Below are 13,765 nucleotides of genomic sequence, written 5' to 3'. Positions count from 1 at the left end.
ACGACTCGGCTAAGTGGTGACGAAAAGCGGTGCCCCTTTCGCAGTCATCCCCTTTTCAGTTTCACACGAGCCCATGTGTGAGGTGCAAATCGTCCACTTTTCCCCCACACGGTTACCCTTTCGAAGCTGTCGTTTGTATGTCATCGTTCATTGCATAAACATAAATCGGGGGGGAAGTGGGGGGGGAGGCGCACAGTACAAAACTTATTGGCTCTTCGCGAAGGATTGATTGATTGATTGATTGTAGGGTTTTAACGCGCCGATGCAACGCAGGCGATGAGGCGCGCCGTAGTGGAGGGCTCCGGATTAATTTTGACCACCTGGGGATCTTTAACGTGCGCCGAAATCTCGTACACACGGGCGTTTTTGCTTTTCGCCGCCATCAGAAAAGCGGCCGCCGCGGCCGGGAATCGAACCCGCGACCTCGTGCTCAACAGCGCAATGCCTTAGCCACTGAGCCACCGCGGCGGGTAAAGGTTCCAGCGTACTTCAAAAACACGGAAAGGGCCTGGAGAGACGGGTTTGGTACGGGCTAGACTGGAGGGTCGAATCAGAGCGCACTTGAAGAGCAAGTGCTTGGGAACATTGGCATAGTATCAAGGAGACGTGAAAAGTTAATTGGAGCAAACTGCTTTCCCTTTTTTTTTTTTTTACGAATTTCTCAAGAAGGGGGGGGGGGGGGGGGGGGGTACCCACAAGTTCAGCCTTTGTTTATGTTGACACCAGTGTGTCAAACCGAAAAAAATACCGGTTCGGGTATGGTTCTGGTTCAGACAAAATCATGTAACGAACCGGTTCGCGTTCGCAAACCGGTTTGGGAGCTCAAACCGGTTCGTAAGTTCAATTATCACTGAAATTAAAAAAAACATTGTGTAGTTTAAAACGACAGCCAAATCAAAATACAAAAAAATCAAAATTCTGCTGTTCCCCAAGGGCAGTGGCGCAATTGCAAAGTAAACTTTAAACAGTTACGAGATATTAGAAAAAAATTAGCAGTGGCGTAGCTCGGCTACGCCAGGATATATGTAGTGTGAGCTAAGGTTCAGCAGGTTATTCTTAGGTTTCCTGGTTGTCTAGGATTAGCTGATTATCATGCTTACTGTTGCTAAAACGATTTCCAAACCAGTCCAGTTCAGTCCAGTCACTGCTCCTTGTGCATGGGTCCTCCTGCAGCACGGCTTTCCAGGAGCCATGCGAAACGGCTATCAAGCTATTCCGGCGCAGCGTCAGACTTGGCTACTGCGCAACGGAGGTGCACAGCTAGGCACGCGCCTAGCGCAGACCAGCGAATGTGCAGGCTCAATTCTCTACACATCGGTACTCCAATTGTATTGGATTTCAATCCAACACAATCCAATTTAATAGAATCCAAACCAAGCCAATCCGATCCAGACCAATCCAATGCCCCTCGCGCTTGCGCAGAACGGCCCTTCACGGCCCACACGAAACTGCTCAACCTCGACCAGTGTAGCTTACGCTACAAAACAGATGAAGTGGCGACGATTTACCACCTACTTTCTCGCCCAGACTTTATGTTGCCCTAGCGACTATTCATAATGCAACTGCCAAGAGATACGATGGTGGGATATATTTTATGCCGATTGCTTTTTTTGTTAAAATCGCAATCTTCGCTGTGGAATCGCCCATCACGCTAACCTTGAAGCCTTAAATTTCGGCTGCGTACTGGCGCGTTCAAATACCAGCGCTTAAAGGGGCCCTGAAAGGCGTTTTGAGCACAATAAATTGACTAGCGCAATCGTTAGATTGGGTCGTCAACATCATCTGTGCCAAGTATTACTCTTTTACGCGCAGCGGAAAGCTCACACTTTTGTTGCAAAGTTTGTCGCTTTTTTCTCACCCTTTCCTTCGTGTTTTTGGACGCCGCCATCTTCACATGTCTACATCATCGATTCCCAGATGTTCGTCATGAGCTAGACATCCTGCTATTGTGCGGCTTTTTCACGCACTTCCGGCAAAGAGATGAGTCGTCTGCTCAGCGTCGGCTCGCCGGCTGATCTGCCAGCGGAGTGCCGGAGTGCTTGGACATTTTACGACAAACGAAACAAGTGTAAACAAACGCTTAACCGTTTGTATTGAATGCAACAGGGCCATAACACGACATGAATATTCTCTTACTTGAGTACGTTCCATAAAGAAAGCGTTGAAGCCCCGTGGCACTTCTTTCTTGCAATCGCAGAGAACGCCCTGAGCCGAATGCCCGGGTTTGACGCATACATTTTATTCAACTTGCAAACAATCCAGAGATGCGTTTCGAACGAACACAACATGCGTTGCAAGTCCGAATCGCGATTGACAGACGATGGGTTGCCTCCTCCTGCCCCTCGTAAATTCGGCACTCACCTCATGCGTGGTTTGTGGGGACGAACAGCAAGTCACTTAACTCTGGCGCACAAGCCCAGATGGCTTTTAGCCACGCACACTGCACATACGCCATGCGAGGTTGAGTCGTACGCCGCTTGAGAAAGATAATCCAGACCATGGGAAGCACTATCCACCCGCAGAAGCACAACGTCGCATTTCATCGCGAAACAAAGGCGTCCACAACACACACACCATCGCCTCCTGTAATGCCAAACGCATCTCGCACTTCCAAATGGGAGTGAGTCGTATGCCTGCAGTGCCCATATGCCGCGAGGTGGGGCCCCAAGCTGAACCGGGATCACGCAACCGTAACTGACTTTTAGAGCGGTTTGTGCCTTGTTGCCAGGGCAACCGATGTTTGATATCGTCAAAGACATGGTGCTCGCTGCAGCGCTAGAAAGCTCAGAGCCGCGGCGGAGCAATGTTTGCCAACGTTGCCGCTCTCCACCACGCGTCGCCCCAAGCTGAACTGGCGTTTTGTGCACGGGTTCTGTATCGGTTTAAAATGTCTTTTTCACATGCCACCGCCAGGAATTAACACCGCCACAAAATAAGACCCGGCACCAACGGGGCCACATCTGATACGGCGCTTTTTGTATAAACAGTGCGCTGTTCATCCAAGGGAGCGAGCGCAGGATCCTCCCCGTGCGGCTGCGAGTTCGCCGGCGATAAAGAGTCGCGTGCTGCCGATAGCAAAGTTCTGCAGCAACGTACACCGCGAAAGGGGCCAGGCCGCCACACACATGGGGCCAGATTTTTCGTTCGCTTTTCCAGCCTTGAGCGGAGTGCGGAATTCATGGTGTCAACAAAGCTTGCCCGTAGCAGACGGCTGTGTGAGCAGCGTAATAGCGGAAGTACGTCACCGCCGAGGAGCGCAGCATCATGGGAGGGAAGGCTCGCTCGCCGTCAACAGCGGAGAGTAAGTTGAAAGGAGGAGGAAACGCGGCGCGACAATAATGCGTGGTTTTTGATTTACGATTTCTCAGCTAATACTCATCGCTTCAACAAAATTCTTGCGGGAGGAGATTGCTAATACATTGCTTTTTTTGGTTACATGTACATCCATGCATCGGCGGAAGGTATTTCAGGACCCCTTTAATACCACTGGCGCACATTTTTTATATTTGTAACAAAACAGAAAAATCCTACAACAGGCACATAAATACTACTAATGAATTAGATTATTTGGTCACTCTGAATAATTTGTTAGCTGTCACCTTATCGAGTGTGTTAGCCACACTTTTGTTAAAAGTAAGATTCAGTTAACGCTCAATCAATGCATTATTGCTCTGACCACTGCAATTCCTTTAGCGATAGTTATAACGGATGTGTGCATTACAATTAGTATGTCATCGTACCACCTTGCCCCCGGCCATCGTTCCGTGTGCTACATTGTGGAATCTTATAACAGGTTATGCTGTTACAAAATGAAAGGGAAATTTGACGCGCAGATATTGAGATGGGACTTTTTTGGGTAGACGCTCTTTAATTCGTCCACAGCAATACTCCTTTCCGGAACGAGTAGCAGTAGAAGTAATGTAGCGAGTTGGGCAGTCAGTACAAAAGCCCCTTCGAAAAAAAAACAGATCTGAAAGCGACAAAACTGCAGAACAAGCAGAAAAGATGATCGCTTGGTGAATGGGGCAGTGTGAGGTACCGGCCTGCCTTTCTGCACGTGTTATCTGCTTTATTACTGTTTCTGCTTCCAAGACCGGGTCGAGGGCTGTAGTTTCTTGCCAAGGGATTCAGTGCGCACCCTGATATATCTGTTATTTGTATCTGTAAAAAACTGAACTTGTCCACTGTACTGTCCTCGAAAACTGACCACGGAACTCACTTCCTTCGTATTGATGAGACGTTTGGTTGTGAAAGGCGGGGCAAAGAAAAGTATAGAGCAATATCCACGTTTTGGTGATTTTTTACTTATTAGGTTTTTCTTAATTTTTGCGCAATATTTTAAAATAACGTGATTCGCCTTTTCTCTTTGGTTGCTTTCTGTGTAAACACATTTTTTTTATCTAACAACTGGCGCATTTGATGCCGTGTGCTATATCTCTGCTCCGAGGCGCAGCTTATGTTGCAGGCCGGCAGACCTATTTTAACCAGTTGATGATATTAAACGTGGATCAAAACCTCGATACACGGACGTTCTCGATTTCCATCTACTTCAGAAAAACGGTCGTGGGGAAGGGAGATCGAGGCCACTTGTGGTCAGCAGCAAACGGCTTAGCCACTGAGCAGCTCCTGCAGTCACACTTGTCAAGTATTAACAATTTGCAGGTGTCGGACCTTGTAAACAAATTACGAAATGCAAAAAGTTTGCACACATCGTGTGTGGGCTTTCGCTGTTGCACAGTGGAGCACTCCTGCAGCCTGATTGCTTTAATAAAGTCGCAGGACGAAGTCGTTTTATATCCCCTGCAAGCTGCCGAGAATGACATTTTGTTTGGTCAGCTTTCACTACGCTCGCGCTTCCTGGAGCAACAGAGGATTGCTACACTGGTGCTCATTCATTTCTCCTGTTTTTATTTATTTATTTATTTATTTATTTATTTATTTATTTATTTATTTATTTATTTATTTATTTGAGTACCCTATAGGCCCCGAGAGGCATTACATAGGGGGGATACAATTTATACAAGGTATACGTCAATACGTGTAAAAAAGACCGCACTGAGCGATCAGACACAACTGGGTGAAAGATACATTTGGGAAAAAAAGAAAAAAGAAGAAACGACTGGTAGTTACCACACAGCGCATTTCACATTTGCAGTACATTTCAATTTCAAGAAGCACACATGTCAGTTGATCATCAACGCTGCACTGGTAAACAAGATATAACAACAGGGCTCACAAGAAGTATCAGTCGGAATTTTACAAATTCAGAAATGTACGCAGGGCAGATTGGAATGCAGACGGGTCATTTATCGTTACAATCTTGCGGGATAGCTCGTTCCACTCGCTTACCGATAACACAAAAGGGGAATTTTGGTACTTTTTGGTTCTTGCGACTATATGATCGTGGTCAGTGCGATTGGACACATAATGGGCTGGAAAAATATGAGCACACGAAAAAGATGTAACACCATGATAAAGAGAGTGAAAAAAGGTCAAACGGAAGTATTTACGACGAGTGCTAAGGTCTGGAAGATTAAGAATCTGTCTTAATGCCGATACACTTTGGTATGGCGAGTACGAGTGCAGAATGAACCGGGCAGGCTTATTTTGAATGGACTCGATACAGTCGGACAGAATGGCTGTGTGAGGGTTCCAAATGATAGAAGCATAGTCGAGGGTTGTACAGGTGAGGGAAATGTATGCACGAAGTCTAGTGACGGACATAAACGGCGCTTTAGAAAGCCAAGTTTTTTTAGTGCCTTGTTTGTTGTGTGCTCAATATGGATGGCCCAGTTTAAATCAGGAGTAAATATCACGCCTAGTTACTTCAAAGAATAGGTTCGTTCAATTGTTGAAATGCATAACGTGTATAGATGAAATGGATTATTTAGCTTCGAAGAAAATGTCATGACCTTAGTTTTCTCTGTATTAATTTCCATTTTCCACATGTGGCACCATTCTGCAAGGGTATTTAAATCGCTTTGTAAAATAGCTACATCATCGGCGGTAGTGATCTGCCTATAAATTATACAATCATCGGCAAACAGCCGTATTGTTGGTGTTATATTGTTCGCAATGTCATTAATATATATAAGAAATAATAGAGGCCCTAAAACTGATCCCTGAGGTACTCCTGACCTAACGCCACAGGAACTGGAGAGATTATTATTTATATTTACTTTTTGAGAGCGACCAGATAGAAATTCATTAATCCAGTGGGTAGTTTCTACGTCTAACTTTAGGCAATTTATTTTTTGGATAAGCCGTTTGTGGGGAACGCAGTCGAAGGCTTTGGAGAAGTCGATAAATACTGCATCTGTATAAACCAATTTGTGCAAAGAGTCGTGTAAATCCGTGGTTAATTCAAACAACTGTGTTTGGCAAGACCACTTGTACCTGAACCGATTAACAATTTATTAGTATTGAGATGTCGTATTATGTGGGAGTAAATTATGTGTTCAAGGAGTTTACAACAAACTGATGTGAGGGAAATCGGGCGGTAGTTTTTTTGACATGAGGGTTCACCAGATTTATAAATGGGTTTGACATGACCAGACTTCCAATCGTCAGGGACGCACCCAGAATCAAGCAATTGTTGAAAAATTAAGCACAAGAAACACGAGGATATGGGACTAGTTAATTTTAGCAGTTTTGAGCTGATGCCGTCAGGCCCAGGGCTGGAGCGAAGCAGAAGTCTAGCAGTTGCACGGGATACACCAACTTCAGTAACAATGATGGGCTCGCTTGGGTAAGTTATTGTAGTAGGAGCGACGGTACAGGACTCGTCAAGGGGGGGTTCATCGGTAAAAACTTCACCAAAAACATTGTTTAAAATGTGGCCATCTGAGGTGGGTACAATGCAACCATTCCGTTCTACATAGAGTGTAATAGTGTTTAATTGTCTGGAGGGGAAAGTGTGCCAGCGGGTACGAAGTTGATGGTACATGAAAGAAAAAAAGGCCTGGATTGCATTGACTGTGCAATATCAACAACGGAGGGTCGAACCGTTTCGGCATGAACCGGTAACCGTTATTTATTTTTTCGGTTCAGTTCCGGTTCGGGTTCAGCGTGCTCAAAAAATAATGGTTCGGGTTTGGGTTCAGTTCCGGCAAAAATACCGGTTCAGTTCCGGTTTTTGGTTCGGTTCGATTCCGGTTCGACACCCTGGTTGATACCTAGCACCTTCTGTTCTGGCCCAACATGATGATCAGGGAAAGGTGATGATACGCAGTATTGTTGTCGCGATGCACTACAATGTCGGTAATGTAGTTGCAGCTGATGTGAATTTTGGTGCACAGTCACCCCAAGGTGTAGCAAACGCTGTTTCAAAGAAATTTCCGCTGCATTGAAGTACTGTTTCCACTTCAGGCCAGGCACCCATGAGGAGTTAATGCACAGAGGTTACCTTTTTAGAGTGCATCTTTGTCTGTACGGCTCTACTTTTGATGAATTTTCGCAAAGGAGTAAAACTCACATGATCTCACATTCCCAACTTTCCTGAAGAAGCTCAGAGAGCCACGGTTTTATTATTGTAGCTCCTTTTTCATTCTGACGCCAATGGTCATGGTCGCTACAGCTGCTGCTGTTGAGGGCATGATCACTCTTTGGTCGTGACTAGGGCCACAAAATAAGCCACACTTCAAAGCAGCACCGTCACCCAGTATCCATCGTCCCTTTTCATTTCCATTATCGAAGCCTAATTTCCTGTAAATCAATAAATAACACTTTTATATAGACCAGAATTTTCCCGAGTCGACCATTTTTTAACGACCGGTGCGCCATCTGGTGGGCATTTCTTGGGGGCTGCGCTGCGAGCAGACGACGCCGCAGTCGCACGCTGTTGTTCCGTGCCGTGCATGCATATCAGACGTCCCAGCGGCATCAAAAATCGGTAAGTGTCATTTGTGCGGTATGTCAGCCGCGCAAAGTTTTTAACAGTGCTTTAAGGAGAACGTTCAAAGCGTCCGAGAGCTGTCAGGTTTGCCCATAAATTCCGTTCTCAACAGGCTAAGGCGGCGTGCCACCCTACGCACGCTTTGTCCTCACAGGGGTTGCCTGTAAGGCTACGCTTGGCCGCGCCAGCAGGACGCCCGACTTTTTATCACCAATTGATGTTTGTTTTCTTAATTCTGGGCAGGTTGCCGCCATTGCCTTTACTTACGATGTAAAGAATCTACCGTATAAACCGGAATATCGTCATCATCATCACCATCATCACCAGCCTATCTACGCCCACTGCAGGGCAAGGCCTCTCCCATTATTCTCCAATTACCTCGGTCCTGTGCCAACTGTGACCAATTTATCCCCGCAAACTTCTTGATCTCATCTGCCCATCTAACTTTCTGCCGCCCCCTGCAACGCTTGCCTTCTCTAGGGATCCACTCTGTTGCCCTTAATGACCAGCGGTTATCTTGCCTTCGCATTACATGCCCTGCCCACGTCCATTTCTTTTTCTTAATCTCTACTAATATGTCTTTAACACCAGTTTGATCCCTGACCCACTCCGCTCTCTTCTTGTCCCTTAATGTTACACCTATCATTTTCCGCTCCATTGCCCGCTGAGTCGTTCTCAATTTAAGTTGAACCCTCTTAGTGAGCCTCCAGGTTTCTGCCCCGTAAGTGAGTACCGGTAAGATGCAGCTGTCATACACTTTCTTCTTCAGCGACAATGGTAGGCTGCTATTCATTATCTGAGAATGTCTGCCATATGCACCCCACCCCATTCTGATCCTTCTAATTATCTCTGCCTCATGGTTGGGATCTGGGGTCACAACTTGGCCTAAGTAGATATATTCGCTTACCACTTCCACTGCCTCGCCACCTATCTCAAACTGCTGTGCTGTCCCGAGGTTATTGATCATTACTTTAGTTTTCTGCATATTAATTTTCAGGCCCACGGTTCTACTCTGTTCGCCCAGTGCGGAAAGCATGCTTTGCAATTCGTCCCCTGAGTTACTTAGCAAGGCAACGTCATCAGCAAATCTGAGGTTACTGAGGTATTCTCCATTAACCCTTACTCCCACCTGATCCCAATCCAATGTTCTGAATACTTCTTGTAAGCATGCTGTGAATAACATTGGAGAGATTGTGTCTCCTTGTCTGACACCCTTCCTTATTGGTATTTTACTGCTCTCCCTATGGAGGATGATGGTAGCTGTAGACCCATTGTAGATATCCTCTAGTATTCTTACATAATGCTCATCTACCCCCTGGTTCCGTAATGCCTGAATGACTGCTAGGGTTTCGACCGAGTCAAATGCTTTCTCATAATCTATGAAGGCTATATATAGGGGTTCAGTATACTCAGCGCACTTCTCTATTACCTGATTGATCGTGTGAATATGGTCCATTGTTGAATAACCTTTACGGAACACTGCTTGTTCTTTAGATTGACTGAAATCTAAGGTTGCAGAGATTCGGTTAGCGATTACCTTGGTAAATACCTTGTAGACGACTGACAGTAAGCTGATCGGCCTGTAATATTTCAAGTCCTTCATGTCGCCTTTCTTATGGATTAGGATGATGTTCGCGTTCTTCCAAGATTCCGGTACCATTGCGGTCATTAGGCATTGCGTATACAGGTTTGCCAGTTTTTCAAGTACAATTTCTCTGCCATCCTTCAAGAGGTCTGCTGTTATCTGATCCTCACCAGGTGCTTTGCCCCCTTTCATTTCTTTCAAAGCCTTCCTTACTTCTTCAGTCGTTACTGGTGGGATGTCTATCTCCTCTGAACTACTGTCTCGTTCGGCATTATCCTGTATGTCCCGGCTACTGTACAGATCTCTATAGAACTCCTCGGCCACTGTGACTATTTTATCCCTATTTGTGATGACATTGCCTTGCTTATCCTTAAGTGCATACATCTGATTTTTCCCCACGCCAAGACGTCTCTTCACTGCTTTCAGGCTACCTCCGTTCTTTACAGCGTATTCGATCCTCTCCATATTATACTTCCGTATGTCAGCTGTCTTACGCTTATTGATTAGCTTGGAGAGCTCCGCTAGTTCTATTCTGTCAGCTGCGGTGGAGATTCTCATGGTTTGCCGTTTCCTGATTAGATCTTTCGTCTCCTGTGAAAGTTTACCAGTATCCTGTCTAGCTATAGTGCCCCCGACTTCTACTGCACACTCCGTGATAATGCGTGTGAGGTTGTCGCTGGCTTCCTGTGTCGTAAGCTCGGCTTCCTCGTTAAGTGCTGAATATCGGTTCTGCAGCGCGATCCTGAATTCTTCTACTTTACGTCTTACTGTTAGCTCATTTATCGGCTTCTTTCGTACTAGCTTGTTGCGGTCCCTCCTCAGATCTAGCCTAATTCGAGATCTTACCATACGGTGGTCACTACACCTTACCCTTCCGAGCACTTTCACATCCTGCACGATGCCAGGGTTATCGCATAATATGAAGTCTATTTCATTTTTGTGCTCCCCATTCGGGCTCCTCCAGGTCCACTTCCGACTCTCCCTTTTACAGAAGAAGGTATTCATTATGCGTGTATTATTCCGTTCTGCAAACTCAACTAGTAGGTCCCCCCTGCTATTTCTACAGCCCAGACCATAGTTCCCAACTGCCTTGTCTCCAGCCTGATTCTTGCCTACTTTAGCATTGAAGTCCCCCATAACTACGGTATACTGTGTTTTTACTTTAGCCATTGCCGATTCCACATCTTCATAGGAGCGTTCCACTGCTTGGTCGTCGTGGCTGGATGTAGGCGCGTAGCCCTGCACCACCTTGAGCTTGTACCTCTTCTTTAGCCTAATTACAAGACCTGCTGCCCTTTCGTTAATGCTATAGTATTCGTCTATCTTGCCAGCTATGCTTTTATTGACTAGAAATCCCACTCCCAGTTCTCTTCTGTCCTCTAGACCACGGTAACATAGGACGTGTCCATTTTTCAGCACCGTAAAGGCTTCGCCTGCCCTCCTAACCTCGCTAAGCCCTATTACATCCCATTTAATGCCCTCTAATTCCTCGAACAACACCTCGAGACTTGCTTCGCTAGATAAGGTTCGCGCATTAAACGTTGCCAGGTTCAGATTCCATCAGATTCCAACCGGAATATAGGTCGAGTTTTTTTCCAAAAAAATCCGCACAAAAGTCACCCCTCGTCTCATATAGCGGTCATTGGCAGAATGTAAATCGTTGTCTGGCAACAATGTGCAAGCGTAGTCTATCGCCATTCGTGTCGGACTGTTCTCTTGCACCAGAGTGAACTGGAATATTCTAGTTCACTGTACTTGCACTATCAGGCCTTTATTTGGTTTCGCTTTTCTCTAGTTTTTCGTCTTTTACTCGTCTATTGTGCGTGCGTGCGTACATTTCTGTACGTCTCTGTTCCGAGATGAATGGTGGCAGTCGACGCCAGTTCACCGCGGCGTTTAAGCTGATGGCGATTGAGTCACCGAGCAGAATGGGAATATGGCGGCGCAACGCCAGTTAGGCGTTTCAGAGAAAAGTGTGCGGTACTGGCGGAGCCAGAAAGCTAAGCTGTGCGCGTGCAACCCCCGAAACCGATCGTTCCATGGACGTCAAGCGGTGCACCCCGAGTTGGAGAACAAAGTGGCGGACTTCGTCTGGGAACTTCGCTCACGATCGCTCCAGAGGCCATGCGCGGATGGGCTCCGCGAACTGTACAATGAGTGGACAGCCGGCGACGACAAAAAGACCTATACGGGCCGGTTGCGACCGTGTCAAGCTGGGTGTCCTTCTCTGGGCAGTCGCTGCCCGACGACATGGTTACACGAGCGTTCAGGAAGTGCTCCATCAGCAATGCGCCTGATGGCATGGAAGATGACAGTGCGAAGCAGTCATCCTTGGACGACTCTGAGAGCTCGGACGAGTGACTTCGGCAGGCATAGTGAGTGGCAGTGACGGACTGGGGTCGAAAATAAATATAGACATTGTGAGTTCGCTTCTGTGCCGAATTATTTTTTTTGTCAACTTTTCCCACCTCAAGGTAGGGGGTCGACCTATATACCGGGTCGACCTATAATCCGGTTTATACGGTACTCGTCCGGGCAGCACTACGCCGTTGTTGGTTGCAACAACAATCAGCGTAAGCGCAATGTGCTCATACAAGAAACGTGTGAAGTGCAGTCTATTCGCTGCACGAATTTCCTACGTCCCTTGAGTGCCACCGCGAATGAGTCGTCATGCTGAATCGGAAATATTTCGAACCTAGCAAATTTGCGAGGGCAAGTTGCTATTGGCGGTTCCCACCCGCCGCTGAAACGCAAAAGTTCTTTTGAGCAAGCAAGCGGCCATGAAATCTTGGCCAATATGTTGCTCCTGTGTTTGTAGCAGGAAATAGTGTTATGCGGTGGCAAATATGTCTCCTGCGAATGCCTGCTACGCACGCTGAGAAGTCAGTGGCTTGGTACATTCAGCGAATGCCTCTGATCGTGCGGTAGGGCAAATTTATAAGCATGGCATCCTGCTGCCGGTGTGTGAACGTGAGTCGGTTCTTAAACCAGGCCATGATATTGCCACGAACCATGTATAAGTTTATTGTTTGTTTTTGCTGCCCGGCCACGCCCGGCTGTGTTATCTGAGGCCCAACTGAAGCGCGTCTTCCATTCTTTATTTTTATGCCGCACGGGCTACCGCACTCAGATAAGCAGACTGTCTCGCCCTAACGTCACTAGACCAGAATGATCTTCTTTGATCTACAATGTTCTGGATGTAAATCGACGGTTACACAAACACTCGCACCAAGAGATAAAATCCTGCAGAGCAGATGCCATGGCATCCGAATTGCCGACACCATTTTACGCACGTCACTTTGTTGATTGCTGTACCGCCGCCTTGTATTCTTTGAGTTGTTTGGGGAGCACAAGTTCGCTCCAATAAATGTGCTTTTCTTGAAGACAACTACGTCGTATTTGGCAATGCGACAATATATTCAATTTGCCTGTGCAGGTCATAGACGTTACATACTCATAAAAGTAAAGCATGTTTTAACTATATCTGCCGCCACATGCCATGCTTATAAATTTGCCCTACCGCACGATCAGAGGCATTCGCTGAATGTACCAAGCCACTGACTTCTCAGCGTGCGTAGCAGGCATTCGCAGGAGACATTTGCCAGCGCATAACACAATTTCCTGCTACAAACACAGGAGCAACATATTGGCCAAGATTTCATGGCCGCTTGCTTGCTCAAAAGAACTTTTGCGTTTCAGCGGCGGGTGGGAACCGCCAATAGCAACTTGCCCTCGCAAATTTGCTAGGTTCGAAATATTTCCGATTCAGCATGACGACTCATTCGCGGTGGCACTCAAGGGACGTAGGAAATTCGTGCAGCGAATAGAGTGCACTTAACACGTTTCTTGTATGAGCACATTGCACTTACGCTGATTGTTGTTGCAACCAACAACGGCGTAGTGCTGCCCGGACGAGTAGATTCTTTACATCGTAAGTAAAGGCAATGGCGGCAACCTGCCCAGAATTAAGAAAACAAACATCAATTGGTGATAAAAAGTCGGGCGTCCTGCTGGCGCGGCCAAGCGTAGCCTTACAGGCAACCCCTGTGAGGACAAAGCGTGCGTAGGGTGGCACGCCGCCTTAGCCTGTTGAGAACGGAATTTATGGGCAAACCTGACAGCTCTCGGACGCTTTGAACGTTCTCCTTAAAGCACTGTTAAAAACTTTGCGCGGCTGACATACCGCACAAATGACACTTACCGATTTTTGATGCCGCTGGGACGTCTGATATGCATGCACGGCACGGAACAACAGCGTGCGACTGCGGCGTCGTCTGCTCGCAGTG

At 46.8% G+C, this 13,765-nt stretch overlaps 1 protein-coding gene across 1 annotated transcript in view; it reads left to right on the top strand.

The window, feature by feature from the left end:
* Positions 1-13,765, top strand: part of LOC144160959 (TGF-beta-activated kinase 1 and MAP3K7-binding protein 1-like) — a 73,494-nt gene that overhangs the window by 47,713 nt on the left and 12,016 nt on the right. The gene's annotated exons all lie outside the window — the stretch shown is intronic.

Source organism: Haemaphysalis longicornis, unplaced genomic scaffold (genome assembly GCF_048455015.1).
Source record: "Haemaphysalis longicornis isolate Haplotype H1 unplaced genomic scaffold, Haemaphysalis longicornis Haplotype H1 scaffold_11, whole genome shotgun sequence".
Lineage (NCBI taxonomy): Eukaryota > Metazoa > Arthropoda > Arachnida > Ixodida > Ixodidae > Haemaphysalis > Haemaphysalis longicornis.
Note: the sequence above shows the minus strand (reverse complement) of the source record. Positions and strands in the feature narration are given on the sequence as shown.